The 17,542-nt window shown below is 39.7% G+C and overlaps 1 protein-coding gene across 1 annotated transcript in view; it reads left to right on the top strand.

The window, feature by feature from the left end:
* DNAJC13 (DnaJ heat shock protein family (Hsp40) member C13) overlaps nucleotides 1–17,542 on the top strand; it is a gene marked incomplete in the record, with an annotated part of 3,140,357 nt that overhangs the window by 2,477,096 nt on the left and 645,719 nt on the right.

Below are 17,542 nucleotides of genomic sequence, written 5' to 3'. Positions count from 1 at the left end.
AGGGGACTACCATTCACATTAACCCCTGCTGCCCAAATCTTAACAACAGACGCATCAGACTATGCATGAGGGGATCACCTGGCAGGGAAGTGCATTCAGGGCAAATGGAACCCAAGTCAAATGCACCTGTACAAGCTCAATTCTTGCCAGGAAAACTAAATACATTGGCAGACGGAGTAAGCAGAAACCTCATGAACCCACACGAGTGGAAACTGGAACCAAGGATTTTCAACATGTTGACAAGCAAGTGGGGGAGCCCAGATGTAGACCTATTTGCCTCCCCACAGAACTACCATTTGGACAAATTTTGCACAAGGACTCCCCACAAACAGGCTTGGAAAGTGGATGCCCTGTCCTTCAGCTGGAAAAACCTATCAGTTTATGCCTTTCCTCCTCTGCCTCTCCTCTCCAAAGTACTGCTAAAGATCAAACAGGACAAACCAAGGATGATATTGATTGCACCAGACTTGCCATGCCAACACTGGTGTACCCCCTCTTGCGCACTGTGTCACTGTTGGTCCCATGGCATCTGCCTCTGACCCCTACCCTGTTGTCTCAACAGGAGAATCAGATTCTGCACCCTCAGCTTCAAACCCTGAACCTAGCAGCCTGGCTAATTACCTAATCTGTCCCTTACCATCCCTCAGTAAACCAGTGATGGATATCATTTTAGAGGCAAGGAGGCCTAGTACTAGAAAATCTTACACTAAAAAATGGAAAAGATTCTGTGCCTGGAACCAATCTCAAGGGATGAGTACAGCAGCACCCAACTTGCCTCAGATTTTACAATACTTAACTGAGATGGTTCACAAGGGACTTTCTTTTTCCTCCATCAAAATTCACAGCTCAGCAATTTCAGCTCATTATAACACAGAACCTCCCCTCTTCTCGCATCCACTGCTCAAGCAGTTCCTCAGAGGGGCCAAAAATTTAAGAACACCCAGGAGAGCTCCAACCCCAGCCTGGGACCTTAACTTTGTATTGGAGAAACTCACTCTTCCTCCTTTCGAGCCAGCTGCTAGTGCAGATTTAAAGTTCCTTTCTTGGAAAACAGCCTTTCTTTTAGCAATCACTTCAGCAAGAAGGATGTCTGAATTACAGCCCCTTATGGCTGCGGAGCCTTTCATCATCTTTCATGTGGACAGGGTGTCCCTCAGAACCAATCCCTCCTTCATGCCCAAGGTGGTATCCAGTGTGGCTCTCAGTCAGTCCATTCATTTGCCAAGCTTCTTTCCCAATCCACAGAACAAAGGGGAACAGATACTCCACTCCTTAGATGTGCACAGACAACTTAGATTTTACTTGGACAGGACTAAATCTCAAAGGAAATCTGAACAACTGCTGGTGGCATTTGCTACAGGGGCAGAGGAGAAGGCTATCTCAAAACAAACCATTTCTAAATGGATAGGCCATTGCATTCATTTCTGCTGCAAGCACCATGGAAAACCTATCCCACAGGGGATAAGACCTCATTCTACCAGGGCTGCATCTACCTCTACAGCCTTTCTCAGAGGTGTTCCCACCAGGGACATCCTAGAAGCCACTACCTGGAGTTCTGTTCATACCTTCACCAAGCATTACCATTTGCCAATTTTCTCTAAGTCCAAAGCTGGCTTTGCTACTGCAGTCTTGAAGGGTCTTATAACTGGTCCTAATGCTATCTAACTTCTTCCTCACATCCTTAGCTTTGGGAATCTACCCAGATGTGATGATTGCAACAGTGAAACATGAAGAACATAGTACATTTCTGTACACTTACCATAAATCTAGATGTTCAAGTGTATTCACTGTTGCAGTCCTGGTTACCCTTCCTCCAGCCGCCTAATTTCTTTGGCTATACCTCTACTACTCTTACTATGCTTAAAAGCTTTTTGGTGTATTTGCTTTTTTATTAGAGGGTATATTCTTGTATATTTGTGTACATGTGTTTTATTGCTTCCCTGGCACCTGGCATCTGGGGCACGAAAAACTGATGTAATGGCGTTGGCTGCATATTTTATACCCCTGACGACCTGACATCGCAGAAGAAGAGACAGCAACCGACACAGGACCCAAAACTTTGTTAATCAGGCCGACTGAGGGCTACTGCAAGCAGATAACCCAAATGTGATGACTCGAACAGTGAGTACACTCGAACATCTACATTTATGGTAAGTGTACACAACTATACTGTCCTTTTTGCGGGAAAGCCTTTCAGTGCTCCAGTATGCCACTATGCTATTGAGGCAATTGGGAGCCATCTCTTCTTGCACTCTCAAGCCTGGAAAAAGATATCAAATTCACAGGTACTAAGGATAGTATCCAGAGGCTGTTCAATTCCTTTTCTTCCTCTACCCCAGAAAAAGAATAATGTCCTCAATCAGTGGGAATTAGCAGCCATAGAAATTTCAGAGCTGCTAGAAAAAAGAATAATCCAACCGGTCCACCATGACCAGTTAGAATCCAGAGTCTGTTGCAGGTTCTTTTTAGTACCGAAGAGAACTGGGAACCTAAGACCCATTTTGGATCAAAGTCACCTAAACCAACTTGTAAAACAGAATTATGGATGGAACCACTATTGGGACATTCTCTGTCTCTCCTTCACGCTGCTCCCATTTATGCCTGCATATCCTGATATTTTATGACTTTGTATATGTCCGTATGTAAGACATTGAATCACTAGATGTAGCAGTTTTAATGATCATTGCTTCTGTATCTGTTTTTCTCGTCTATTTTTTGAACTGTTGGAAATGGATGATTCCATGTGATGTACACTTCATCAATCTCTGTAATCCTTTGTGGTTCATGTTTCCAATACTTCTCAGCTGCTTCTGTATTGTAGTGTTTGCACAATCCCCAGTGCAACAGCTTTGACACATTATTGAGCCTTTCGGTGTACAGGCCCTCTGCCATGAATGTATCACACCCAGCAACAAGATGTGTGACTGTTTCCAGTTCTCTTTTACAGAACCTACATTTGTCTGATTCTCCCACATGTTCTATGGACTTTGTAAACCATGTATGTAGTCCAATATTGTGAGCTGCCATTATTAACCTTTTATCTTTTGTTTTCAGCTCACCTCTCCTTAACCATTCCATCCTCAAGTCCTGATCACGAGTTTGTTCCAGGAGATCACTGTACTTGCCCCAATATTTATACCTTTTCCACATTCATTTCCCTTTTCTGATCCTTTTCCTTATATTGTTTCTTTAGTTTTTTGGCACATTCAGTTACTGTTTGATTTTTTTCTGTTTTTGGTTTGTTTTTCATTCCTGCTTGACACAGAACTGTTTCTGCTAAACTAAGCAAAGAGGTCATCTTAGATTTCCTCTCCTCATGTTTTAAAACTTTTACTATGTTTGGATTTCATGAGGTCTGCAGATGTGTGCAGTCCCATGATTGCAGATCTGTACATGTCATCAATTTTGAGGAATCCCATACCTCCTTCAGAGGGAGGAATATATCACCTTGGTATATACAGAGTTTTATATGTCATTTGATGAATGTGAAGCATTTTTCTTGTTTATTGTCTAACTGATCTGTTACCTTTCGGGGCCAGTCAGTCACCACAAAACTGTAAAAACAGAAAGAGCAAAGTGGTTTGTAGCTTGGACTTTATTCCTTGATGTTAAGGCTGTTTGTAATATTAGTTTTAGTCTTCTGAAGTATTCCTTGATGAGTTTTATTTGCATTTGTTGATGTCTTACTGCTGATCCTTCATCAGTTCCAAAATATTTCTACACTCCCTCCTGCTCAAGTTCCTTTATATGATATTCCCGTCACAGATTGATGTTGCCTTGGTATTGCAACATTCCTACTTTAAACATTGCTTTTGCATGTTTACCAAGACGAAATAGGTTCATAGGTAGGTACTAGGCTATCGGCCCAAGGGCCTAAGTAAGCCTAGCCAACAAGGTTCCCTGGCTTTTACGCCACACAAGAAAGTTATTGATTTTAAAATTACATTCTTAAATCATCTGGGAAAGTTTTAACCACTTGCAGCTGTGCTTTCAACTCCTCATCTGTTGAACTGTACAGTTTTAATAGTTTAAGGGCAAGACAAAGCAGCATTGACAAAGAATCACCCTGCATTGTACTCTTTTTTTAATGTTTATCTCTGGGATAATTTGCCATTTGTCATGGCTTAACTGCAGAGTGGTTTGCCAGTGTTTCATGGTCACTGTAATGTAATTGATCAATGTTGATTGCATCTTGTACACCAGTAAGCACTCATATCCATGAATGCGAGATGCTGTCAGGTGCATTTTTTGTAATCTATCCATGCTGTACTTAGATTCTTCCCCTTTTTTATATTTCTCTATTATGGTGTTATTTAGCAGTAAAAGATCATTTTATGAATTTCTTTTGTTAACCTTTTGTTTTATTGACATAATTGAGTTTTTTTCTAAATGAGTATAAACTCTTGTCCATATCAATTCCAATATATAGTTTGTACATCAGAGTGCAAGTTGTTGGTCTTTAGTGTTTAGAATGGCTTACAGGTTCATTCTTAAGGAGGAGTATCATTTTTCCTGTTGTTAACTAGGTTGGTGTCTGTTCAAGATAAACATATATGTAATTCTTACTCATATCATTATGTAAAGATGTTTATGCTTTTAGCCAAGAAGTTTGTGCCTCTGGGCCACCTGGGGTTTTCCGTTTAGGAGCTTTTCTTAATTTTGTTTCAGTTCTCTGTCCGTTACTTCATCTCATTTCATATCCTGTACGGAAGCAGTTTGCAGGTGTGCGTTTTGAATATTTCCAAACCGGAGAGTCAGACCGACCAGAGTTGGTTGGAGTCTCGCTGGGGAACATTTTGGTTTTTCTTGCCTCAGTATTTAACCGGATGTCAGAAAAAGTGAATAAATGTATTTTCTTGTGGGAAACAGATAGATCATAGGGATTACCATACCTGTGTATACCTTGCTTAGGGCCTGAGCACGCACGTTGTTGATGCCGCCTTGTGCTAGGTTTAACAAAACGACTATTAGGAGAGGGTTAATTGCGCCAGTGTAGTGCTCGTAGCTGTAATTATAAAAATGCCGCCGGATGCTCCGACGCTTCCGCTTCGAAGAAGAAGCACAAACACAAAAGCCTAGGGTTTAGGTTGATGCAGTCCCGGACGCTTGTTTTTTAGAAGGCTCAGTGAGCCAGAGGTTTGCCAGGAGTTTCTTTGACTGTTACAGGATGTCTAAGTATCTGTGTGTCCCTCTTCCCCAAGGTTTCAGGAGCCTCCTCTTTCTGTTGCCAAACTTCTTTGGAGAGGCCTTCCAAGTTCAGCTTCCAGGTTCTGGTGCCTAGCATTTCAGGTTCTGTGCCTAAGAAACATATGCTTAAAATGTGGCAGAAAATTTGATTACTATGATTAGAGGTTCTATGCCCTCCTGATAAGAGGCCTAGGGTGGAACCTATAAGAGATAGTTTTGAACAGTGAGTTTGGCTTCTGAGCCTATGTTTCAGAGGCTTCTGTATCCTCCTTTTATTCTGGCAGCTGATGTGGATGATGATGTTCTGATGTGCCCTCCTGGAGGATTTTTTCTATTTTCAGGAGAGACGCTGCATATGAGGAAGCTAAGCAATGGTATCCTCAAAATGTATGACGAAATTGCCAGGATTTGACACTGTCATTCAAATAATACCTTGCCTTCAAAAAAGAATTTTTGTGCCTTCCCAGGAATGTCACCTGGGCAAGGGATTCCCTGACCCGCCAGAGGCGAGTCAGATTAGACGACAGATGCCTCGACTCGGCTTGGGGAGCTCATCTAAATGGAAAGTGGATACAAGACAAGTGGCCTGCCAGACCTATAAGCATACATATCAACATGATGGAGATGTTAGCAGTCCAGTTTGCATTAATGGCTTCAAGGAGTTACTTTTCCAGGGCAGTTGATTCTAACAGACAACCAGACAACACAGGTGTACACATCAACAACAACAAGCAAATGGGAACACATTTATCCTCTATGCAAGCAATGATTTCTTGGAGACTGCCAAGTTTCTGCAACTAACTCTTCAGGCAGGTTTCTGCTTGCAGCACAGAACCCAGGAGCAGATGTGTGCCAGAGACAAATCATGGATCCCCACGAAAGTGGAAACTGGATCTTCATGTATTTCAGAAATTGACAGTGTCATGGGGAACTCCAGACATAGATCTGTTCGCTTCCACTAAAACCAACAGCCACCAAAACCACTAACAAAGGGGTTTCATCACACAGCTTGAAAGTATGCCTTGCCTTTCAGTTGGAAAATCCCCATGTGTATGCTCTTCCACCACCTTCATGTCTCTTCTCTTCCCTATTAGCGGTCTTCCAAGACAAGCCAAGGATGATTTTGAAGGCTCCAGATTGGCTCTCGCAACACTGATAAATCTACTACTACACTGTCTGCAAGGAAGCCCATGGCCTTTACTCTTTGATTCCTCATCTGTTATCTCTTTAGTTGACGGTCATCTGCTCAATGCTCAGCTTCACTCTTCATCTCTTCACTCTCTTTCATCTATTTGTCTTGAAACACAGCAGGTCTCAACTTCAGGTCACAAGTTTTAAGTTAAGTTATGGAAGCTAGAAGACCTATTACAAGGAAAGTGTACGAGAAGTACGGGAAAAGATTTTATTTTTTTTATTTTGGGAGGCCAGGAAGAATTTGGAGATTTCTGAGCCTAATTTGAGGTTCAATATCTATATTGAGTTATTGGACAAAAGGTTTGTCCTTCCTTCTCTTCCATTACATTCATGCTGCAGCAATTTCAGCTCACTGCGATTGTGACCCACCACCATTTTTGATCCTTTGTTCAAGCAGTTTCTGAGGGTAAGGGAAAAGAATACCCCCCCCAGAGCTCCTACCCCCCTGCTTGAGATCCTCAATTTTGTGTTGGAAAAACTCTACAACCTTTTTTTGAGCGCAGCTACTGCTGATATATCTTGTTTTGGGCCTGGTCTTTTTTGGAGTCTTGTCTTCTGACATCTGGGGCAAAGAAAAGACATAGTGAAAAAGACTGAGATATGGCGTCCAGGTCATCGCATTAGTACGTCAGTCTAATGCGCCCTGAATGCGCCATACTCTCGTCAATCTCCGACGTATGGACAGCGACTGGACGGACTACCCAATATGCTGCGTAAATGGATCCTCGAACATCTACATTTATGGTAGGTACAAAACTGTACTTTTGAACTCCTTACTGTTTCTTTTAATTTTTCTCTCCATTCAGCATTGTTATATTCCACAGAACCTTTGTAAATATTTCTCCAAATTGTATCAGTTTTTTTTTTTTTGTGATGGTTCTATTCTTTTTATTTTTGTTTTCCAGTTCTCTATAAAAGTTTTTGGGTCATCAGTGAATTGCTTCTTTTCTACTTTTGTTTTTTATATTTATCTGCATAGCTTCTTTTTCTGCCTATGCTGATTATCTTTAGTTTATTATTTGCAGTAGTGTATGATAGATACTGGTCTGTTTCAATGCTGTGCATTGCTTTTACCATGTGTGTCTTTCTACGTATTTTGTTGATCTGCTGCCTCTTCTATATTTTTCTAACAGTTAACACTTCTGGTGTTAATTGCTTTATAGCCTTTTCTATTCGGTGCTTCCATGGTGACATTTTATTTCTTCCCTTCCTTTCCCTTAATGCTCTTTTTGTGGTAAGACTTCATCTGCCATTAATTTAGCTGCACAATAATTTCTCTTAATAGTCTTGATTTCTGTGTTAATCTTTTTTATCAGACTTCTAACATTTTGGGTCGTATTTACTTTCTCTAATCTATTTCTTTCATCAAACTTAATATGTCTTTCCATTTGTATTAAATCAAGCAGCTCTTCTGTTAGATAATTTTCTTCTAAACTGAGAGCACAGTCTTTGCTCTCTGTCTCTTCTGCAGGCATTCTACAGAAAATTGCAAAACATCTTCCTATGACACATCCTCTTCAGATGCATCCTGTCATCTGCTTCTCCATGATATGACAAGTCATTGGCCCATCACTCCACAACATTGTCTGTGTCAGAATTGCCATGCTGTGCAACTTCAGCTGAACTTTTGTACTGGTTTCCTGTTGAAGGCTCCAAGTCATCAGATTTCTGCTACTCAATCTGTTTCTACAATGCTGTGAGATTACCTGTGTCGGATTTTCTGCACTGTATCCTTCACGTCAGAGGTAATTCACTACTTCAGTTTCTATTTCTTTAACTTCTCCATTAAAAAAACTGTTGTTTTCTTATTTTTTGGATTGTGAAATTTTCTATATCTGTGTGCCTTTGCCTGTATTATTCTTCAAGTGTCTTTGGTGCTGATTTTTTGTATTGATTATTTTTGCTTTCTCCTTTGCATAAATGTTGCACCGTATCAGATCTGTCTTTCTTTCCCATGTCAATATTTCTTCTTCAGATGTCTCCCACTCCACCTGTTTCTCCTTAATTTGGAGACTCGTTATTCCATCATGCTGTGACATTATCTGTGTTGGATATTATGCACTAAATCCTTCACTTCACAGGTTGTCCATAACTTCACTTTCTGTTTAACTTCTACCTTACTGATCCTTTGATGTCCTGACTGAAATCACTATTGCAGTATTTCTGACATATGGGTTGTCACCGTTGACATTTGGCTGGGGTACCAAAGCTTTGCCTTGCCAAAGTCGTACGTATGACATAACATTGTAGCATGGATCCTCAGACTGTCTCACCAGCAGTTCAAGCATAGATCATGTGTCTGTTGGACTGATCGCCATTTGGTTGTTCGTACCTTTGCTTCAATAGTTTATCCAGACAACTTCACATTTGGGGAACTGTCCTTGTTAGTCATGTTGTTTTGTTGAAAGTTAAGATGTCACCTAGGAGGGGTAAGTGCAAGTGCAGTAGGCAGCTTCTCTACAAGGACTTGTATACCAAGTGTCTCTCTGCCTAGGGCTGGAACATGATAACAAATCTTACTCTTTCTGTCAATCATTCATTCCCAAAATCCTTTGGTCAAGGCTTTCCTCTCGCAACACCTTCATAGAGATTCAATCTTAAATGCTTGGCTCAGTTCAAGATGGATGAATCCATATCCTTGGATGTCCTCCTCCTACTGAAGAAAATGTTAGGGGCCCAGAACAGATGTACATTCCAATGTATCCAACTCGTACATACCCGTTGAGGTTCCAAAACCCACGATACACCAGGTTACCTCTCAGTTGCCCACTACTTAGACTGTGTTTGAGGCTGGTATGGCTCCTAAAACATTGCAGACTACTGATAAGTCCAATGAACTGTCGCATCATTTCCAAGGGACCTCAAGGCATTCCCTCAAATTTTAGTTAGGGAAGAGGTCCAAGGCTCTTTAATAGATGTTAGGCAGGGTTCTGAACCTCCTTGCCTAATTCAGGTTTGACATCACACCTAAAAAGAAAACGACAGAAGACTAGGCATGTGTCCTGTCCTTCAGCAGTTAGGGAAAAGGAGTGGATAGATTTCTCACAGGGGATGTTTAAAGCCTTTGTCTTTGAAACCTCCCTCCTTTGGGTCTCCACAGCCACGTTACTCCTCAAAAACCTGCTTTCGTTTCCCCTTTTAAAGAGCAAGACTATGATTCCAGTCATTCTTTAGACTATTCCTCTCAGCTGCATTCTCCAGAATATTTCTCCTCTGATTAAGAGGACACTATCACTGGATTCTTCTTCTCACGAGGCGTCCTGTGAGTTAACTATCCAGAATATGATGAAACACTTTGAATGGCAATCCTGAACATCAGAGATCTGAGTGAAGAAGTATTGCAGCATCATGGAAATGGCTACCGCTGCTCGATCTGTAGGCTCTACTATCATAAAGGCTTTCCTTGATGCCTTTCAGACCACCTCTTCTGCACCTGATTCTCCGCCACCAGCTCCTTAAAGACCAGACAGGTTTTGCAAGGTACCTGATGACCTAACATGTTTATACAAGAATGCAGTGGCAGACTCCACTGCAGTATTTCTCTCTTCAGATAAATCCTCAAAGCTTCTGCCCAGTGCTAATACCGTACCTATGGACAAAGGTAGTAAGGCTATGGATGGATAGGAAAAGAAGTTTTATACCCCCTACTACCCTTGCTTTTAGGGCAGTTAACTACCAGACTCAAATGACAAAGTACTTGATTTCTGTCCTGCATTCCTTAAACAAGATTATGCTGGATACTCCTACAGCAGAGTCAAAGCAACAAATGCAGAGCCTGCTATCCCGTGCCTCTGAAATAGCCAGACACAGCATTAAGTGTAGTTGCAGTGCTGTAGATGCTTCCTCTTGGGCAACTTTCACTGGTTCTATTCACAGATATGCAGTTGCAGTCAGCCTATCCCTGGGGATTTCAAATAAAACTTTTAGACTCTTCCTTGAGCAAAGAATAAACCGTTTGATCCTCAGGTTGCCATTCTGTTCAAAACTCTCCAAGACCAAAGTAAGACTATGAAAAACTCCAGATAGATTCTTTTGGTAGTCCTAGATACTGTAGGAACCACCCATGTAAAGCTACCTCCTTCATTAGAAGGGATCTTAGGATGTCTTGGAATCAAAGAAAACCCTCCATTAAAAGGAACTCTGACAAACACCATAGGGAGCCTCCAGTGGGAAGCCCTCCCTTTGAAAGCAAAAATCTGTTACCTTTGCAACACCCTTCCCCCTGCCCTCAGACCCATTTCCCAAAGACTGTCATTTTCCCTGGCCAAGCGAGAAGCTATTACCACAGACAAGTGGGTCCTGTCCATCTTAAAGGATGGTTATGCCATGTCCTGGGAAAATATTCCCTCTCTGAAAGAAATGCCATAGCCTCCTCACAACCAAATATCCCTTCTTGCCCTCATCATTCAAGACCTCTTGAATCAGGGCACCATTGAGCAAGTCCCAAAGGACTTAATGGGAAAAGAATTTTACTACAGGATTTTTCTATTACCAAAACAAAAAAGGGCAGTGGAGACCCATCTTAGGCCTGTCTCTCGTAAACACTTACTTGAAGATACCATCTTTCAAAACATTCTCTCTTCACACTCTTCTGCCTTTCATTTTCATGCCCATTCAACCTTTCTTGCTGGAGATTCCTCAAATTTTCCTCTAGCTCCTCACATTTCCAATTTACCGTTTTGCCTTCTTTTCTTTCTGCAGCTCCAAGGGTGTTCAAAACTTGTCTAGCTCAAGTAGTAGCTTTCAGTCACACTCTGAGAACCCAGTTTTTCTCCTACATAGATAACCTCTTGATACAGACCTTTTCCCCAGAAATCCTCCATCATCTACACTTAGCCCTCCAACTCCTAACAGGTTTCACTATAAACTGCAAAAAATCTCACATAGCCCCTACGCAAGACCTGGTTTTCCTGAGCTGCAGACTAGACACAGAAAATGCATGCCTTCCTCCAGTACTAAGTTTCAGAGTCTGTGCATTATTTTTCCAGAATCTGTCTTCAGCACCCATTGATCAGCAAGGGAAATGTTAAGAACTTTGAGGTTCATGGCAGCCGCCATCCCTGTGCTCCCCCAGGCCAGCCTTCACACAAGGATGATCCAGTAGTATCTTAAGTCTTTGTGGTCCCAGCATTGTCACCCCTTGGACACCCGATTCCTCTCCTTCCTTGTCTCAGAAATGAGCTGCTTTGGTGGAAGGGACAGTTCATCATTAACTCAGGACTGCCACCACCTCCTCTTCAACAGATTCACACAAACACCTCAAAAAAGGCATGGCCATGATCACACTGAGTGCATGGCTGATGGCAGCCTGAGATCCTGAAGGAAATGAGGACTCTTCTACAAAGTCTTCAGACGTTTGCCTACCATAAGACAGGGAGGCCACTCTTGGTATACACAGATAGTACCACAGTCATGTGGTACATAAACAGAGAGGCACCAGCTCTTACCACTTGTGCATGTTAGCACAGGAGGTATGGAACTTTGGCTCCCAGGTGGACATCATGCTCACAGCCACATACATCCCTTCTCAGGACAGTGTGCTAGCAGACTCCCTAAGCCACCCCCTGGAGGACCCCCACAAATGGATGTTTAAAAAAGAAGTTTTACAGACTATCATGCTTCAGTTGGGCACTCCTCAGATAGACCTTTTTGCATCTCTCACCAACCATCAGTTTCTCAAATTCTGCACTAGGCACCCTTGTCCCACAGCATATAGGACAGATGTCTTTTCCTTCTAGTGGGCAGGGAAGTTCTTCTGTGCTGTGCCTCCTCTTCCAAAAACTCTACTCAAGACACAAGAGAAAGCACCCAAACTCCTTTTACTGTTCTCCTTTTTTTCCAAGGCAGCATTGGTTTCCCCTGTTACTTCACCTGACAAAAAGAAATTACAGGAAAATACCTCTTCAACCAGACCTGATAACACAACAAAAATAATTGCTACTCTACCTAAGTCTTCCATCTCTCCAGTTGACTCTCTGGATGATAGTATTTTTAATTCTTGAAAGACATCTCTTCTCTGAAGAGATTGTTCAAGTCCTACAAAGAGCCAGGTGACCCAGTATTAGAAAATCTTACACAGCTAAATGGAAAAGGTTTACCTGTTGGTGCCACAAACATAGGACCACTCTTATCAAAAGTTCCTGCTGTACTGCATTTATAAACCCTAACCTGGACCAGGTAGTCTCCAAACAAAGTTTTGCAACTTGGATTTGTAAGGCTATTTCTATCTTCTTTTCACACTATGGTAAGATCTTACCTTCTTGCCGAAAGCACATTCCCCTAGGGCAGTGGCTTCCTCAGGGGCTTTTCACAAAGGAAGTAGTCTCCAGGTCTACCTTGAAGCTACCTCTTGGTCCTCTGTACACACCCTTACAAGACACTACAAAATTGATGCTTTCACGAGGTGCAGGGTAATATTTGCTAGTCAGTCCTGTCCAGATTTTGGATAAAACTTCTACTGAGTAAACAACAGTAAACCAAGCTGGAAAGCACAAACTAGTAACTTTGAAAATGAAAAAAACAGGATCCAACCAAGAGAAACACTGAGGCACAATGAGCTAGCGCTTTCATCCACTTTTAATGATGTGAACTTCTTCAGAAAAACAAATAACCACCACCTAACCACCTTTTAAATGATTCATTACAGGAAATGATGTCATAGTCTGCACAATGAAATAAATTTAAAGTAATACTATGTAAAATAATTGATATATCTATAAAAATGTATATACATACATATAAATAAATACAATATATCAGTATGTTATTCCATGCTCTATTTATCTATACTTTAAAAAAACATTTTATGTTAATGACTTCATTAAGCCCTGGGTATGTATCAGCCCCACAAAGGAGCTGCCAAAATGCTTCCCTCTGTTCTAATATGTTGTCAATGTCACCACCAAACATTTTTTTCTCTACATAATCTGAAACGAAAAATTCAAATTTCTTAAAATTCATACAAGAAAGAGCATGTCTAGCTAAAGAATTGTTTTTATCTTTTTTCTTTATAGCTAGAACATGCTCATAAATTCTACATTTTAAAACTCTCTTTGTTTTGCCTGTATAGTAATTTTTGCATGTGGAACAAGTAGCCATGTAGACTACATTTTCACTATGGCAATTAAAATATTTATTTGCCCAAAATGTTTGCCCCAAATGTTCTATTATAATGAAAGACGAATTACACATGAACCTATATTGTTTACAGTCTTTACATGCAAAAGTACCTTTTTTATTGCTAACTGATCTGTCCTTGTGAGTTTCTGACTTCTGAGAAGTTTCTAACTTCTGTCTAATGTTTGTAACTTTTTTATATGTAAACTTTGGTAAATACCCCAAAGATAAACTTAATTCATTGTTACCTAAAATAATTCTTCAGTTCTTCTCAATGATTTCCTTTATACACCAAATTTTATTTACTATTGGCAAAGGAAATGCTATGTTGAATTATTGATTTTTTCTTGTGTTACTATGATGTAAACTTATAGGAGCTCCCACCATTATGTCCTCAGAAGCCAAAATGGGCTGAGCAACACCTTTTCTTAAAAGTAAAACCTCTTTTTCTATTCCCTGTAACCACCTTCGGTCATAACCTCTTTGGAGAAATAATTCTCTAAGAAAGATAAGCTCATTTAAAAATATATGTTCATCAGAAGTGAGCCTACTGAGTCTGATAATTTGACCCTTGATAACCCCTTTTTCATGTGTATTTGGTGCAAACTATCCCTATGCAAGTACTGGTTTGCAAAACAGGACTTCCTATAGATTCTACTTCTAAATTTTCTTGTAACATTATCTATGTTAAGTGTCAAATCCAAAAAGTTAATTTGTTCACCATAACCACCTATTTTGAATAATAAAAAATCTGTAGTGCCATTAAGGTCAGATACAAATTCTACAAATTCAGAATGTTCCCCTGACCACAAAAAAAGCAAATCATCTATGTATCTATGGTATAATTCTACCTTGTTGTAACCAGGGTGTAACTTCAGGAACATATTTTCCCAATTGGCCATGACTATGTTTGCAAAAGCCGGTGCCACTCTTGCTCCCATGGCTACACCTGATATTTGCTTATATAATGTATTATTGAATTTAAAAAAATTATTGTCGAGTACTAATTCCATTAATGTACAAATTGTGTTTACTTTTTCACCTGAAAAATCAGTGTGACATGTAAGATACTCTCTCATGAACTCTAAACCTACTTCCTGATTAATGGAAGTATACAAACTCGTGACATCTAGCGTATAAAAATATATGTCTCTGTCAGGCACTTTATATTTGCCTAGGATCTCAAGCAAATGCCAAGAATCTCTTATATAGTGTTCAGATTTTTGTACTATTAGATTAAGAACATTGTGTAACCATATTGAAATATTCTCAGTTTTAAATTGTCTGGCAGAGACTATAGGTCTAAAAGATGGACTTAGTTCGTTATTTTGAATTTTTGGAATTCCAAAAAACGTAGCCATTTTAGGATGTTCTACCACTAGAAAATCATAATCAGCTTTGTCAATTTCCTCTTGGCAAAACATATCAAACAACAGGGTATCAATTTTCCTAAAACTGTAGTCGACAAAGTATAAAGAAACTTTAGAATAAGTGTCTGAATCTTCTAACAATGTACTGAGAGATTTTTCATAAACACAAGTGTCCATGATAACTATTTTTTCCCCTTTATCAGCTTTCATAGTTCTAATGTTAGAATTCCTACTTATATTTTCCAAAGCAATAAATTCAGCTTCAGATAAGTTATTTTTAACATTGCCATGTTTGATCTCTCTAAACTCTTTTCACAAATGTTCTGAAACACTTGCAGTGTGTTCACCAATGGGGTTAAAGACACTTGGTTTAGTAAGCCTGGAATTTCCCTGTTCCACTGTAGTAGTAACATCATGCAGAATGTATTGCAGATTAAGTTAAAAAAGCCTAAAATCAATCATTAACTTGCCAATGTTCATCCTGTTGGTAGGAATAAAAGAAAAACCTTTTCTTAGCACATTGTTTTAAGCTGCACAAAAGGAAGTACTACTCAAATTAACAATATCTATTGTAAAGTTATCTCTTGGAGATGAAATCACCTCCGTTTGTTCTTCCCCTTTGTCTTCCCTTTCTGCTGTTACATTGTACCATTTGGTAGTCCTTTTCATGGAGGGCCCTTGTGTTGAAAGGGCCAGTGACATGTCCATTGGAATGTCCATTGCAAGTAGCCACCACTCCAGCAAAACTAGTTCCCACTCTTGCTGTGTTATTTGTAGTACCATTTACATTGACACTCTGTTCATCATTGACCAAATTAACTGGTACTTCATTCACTCTAGGAAAAACCTCCTTATTTCCTATAGTCAACCCCTCTTGGATATTAGCCACCATATTGACCAAAGAATTGTTATTAGTTGTAGGTACTGTAGTGCCACTCACATCAGTAATACTGATGTAAGCCTGATTCGACCTATATGCTTGAATGTCTCTCTTTAATTTATTTTGTTTTCTAGCTATAATGGTAGCTCTATGTCTGTCCGCCTTTGCTTCAATTCCATTATATAATGTTGAAAAATTATTGAAGCAGATGTAACTTTTTATACTTTCATCCATAGATTTAATACTGTCCTCGAGATTAACTATTTCTTTTTCATAGTGAGAGACAAGCACTCTCATCATGGCCAAACCAGTCTCATTGTACAATTCTATTAAAACATTGCACAAATCATCACCAGGAGAGACACAGTTTGGGAATTTTGCCGTTCTCAGACCTTGTGGAACTATTTTACGATTAATACATTTCCCTAAGGTATTGTACTTCCAAAGTTAAAGACACATACTTGAAAACAAGTCTCTCCAGTTCAAAAATGCACTTTTTGCATGAATTGGAATCATGTAATTGTTTACTTACAGTTTCATTCATTGGAATCTCTGTCAAATTTGTAAACGGATTCTCATAAGATTTACTGATGTAATTCCATACAAGATTATTTGCCATACTTCGTGATTCAGCTCCCTCACCATTTCGGTTCACAGGATTTTCTTCACTGCAGGCTTCCAAGGACTGAAAAGGGCGTGGGCAATCTCCCACTTCAGGTCTTAAAGCGCCCTCGCCCTTTTGGACCTTTTTGAGGTTTAATTCTTTGGTCAATATGGTGGCTAATATCCAAGAGGGGTTGACTATAGGAAATAAGGAAGGGGAAGAACCAAACGGAGGTGATTTCATCTCCAAGAGATAACTTTACAATAGATATTGTTAATTTGAGTAGTACTTCCTTTTGTGCAGCGACTAACAATGTGCTAAGAAAAGGTTTTTCTTTTATTCCTACCAACAGGATGAACATTGGCAAGTTAATGATTGATTTTAGGCTTTTTTTGCGTAAACTTAATCTGCAATACATTCTGCATGATGTTACTACTACAGTGGAACAGGGAAATTCCAGGCTTACTAAACCAAGTGTCTTTAACCCCCCATTGGTGAACACACTGCAAGTGTTTCAGAACATTTGTGAAAAAGAGTTTAGAGAGATCAAACATGGCAATGTTAAAAATAACTTATCTGAAGCTGAATTTATTGCTTTGGAAAATATAAGTAGGAATTCTAACATTAGAACTATGAAAGCTGATAAAGGGGGAAAATAGTTATCATGGACACTTGTGTTTATGAAAAATCTCTCAGTACATTGTTAGAAGATTCAGACACTTATTCTAAAGTTTCTTTATACTTTGTCGACTACAGTTTTAGGAAAATTGATGCCCTGTTGTTTGATATGTTTTGCCAAGGGGAAATTGACAAAGCTGATTATGATTTTCTAGTGGTAGAACATCCTAAAATGGCTACGTTTTTTGGAATTCCAAAAATTCAAAATAACGAACTAAGTCCATCTTTTAGACCTATAGTCTCTGCCAGACAATTTAAAACTGAGAATATTTCAATATGGTTAGACAATGTTCTTAATCCAATAGTACAAAAATCTGAACAATATATAAGAGATTCTTGGCATTTGCTTGAGATCCTAGGCAAATATAAAGTGCCTGACAGAGACATATATTTTTATATGCTAGATGTCACGAGTTTGTATACTTCCATTAATCAGGAAGTAGGTTTAGAGTTCATGAGAGAGTATCTTACATGTCACACTGATTTTTCAGGTGAAAAAGTAAACACAATTTG

This window comes from Protopterus annectens, chromosome 3.part1, assembly GCF_019279795.1.
Source record: "Protopterus annectens isolate FY-2018-M chromosome 3.part1, PAN1.0, whole genome shotgun sequence".
NCBI lineage: Eukaryota > Metazoa > Chordata > Ceratodontiformes > Protopteridae > Protopterus > Protopterus annectens.
This window is presented reverse-complemented; position numbering and strand designations above follow the sequence as displayed.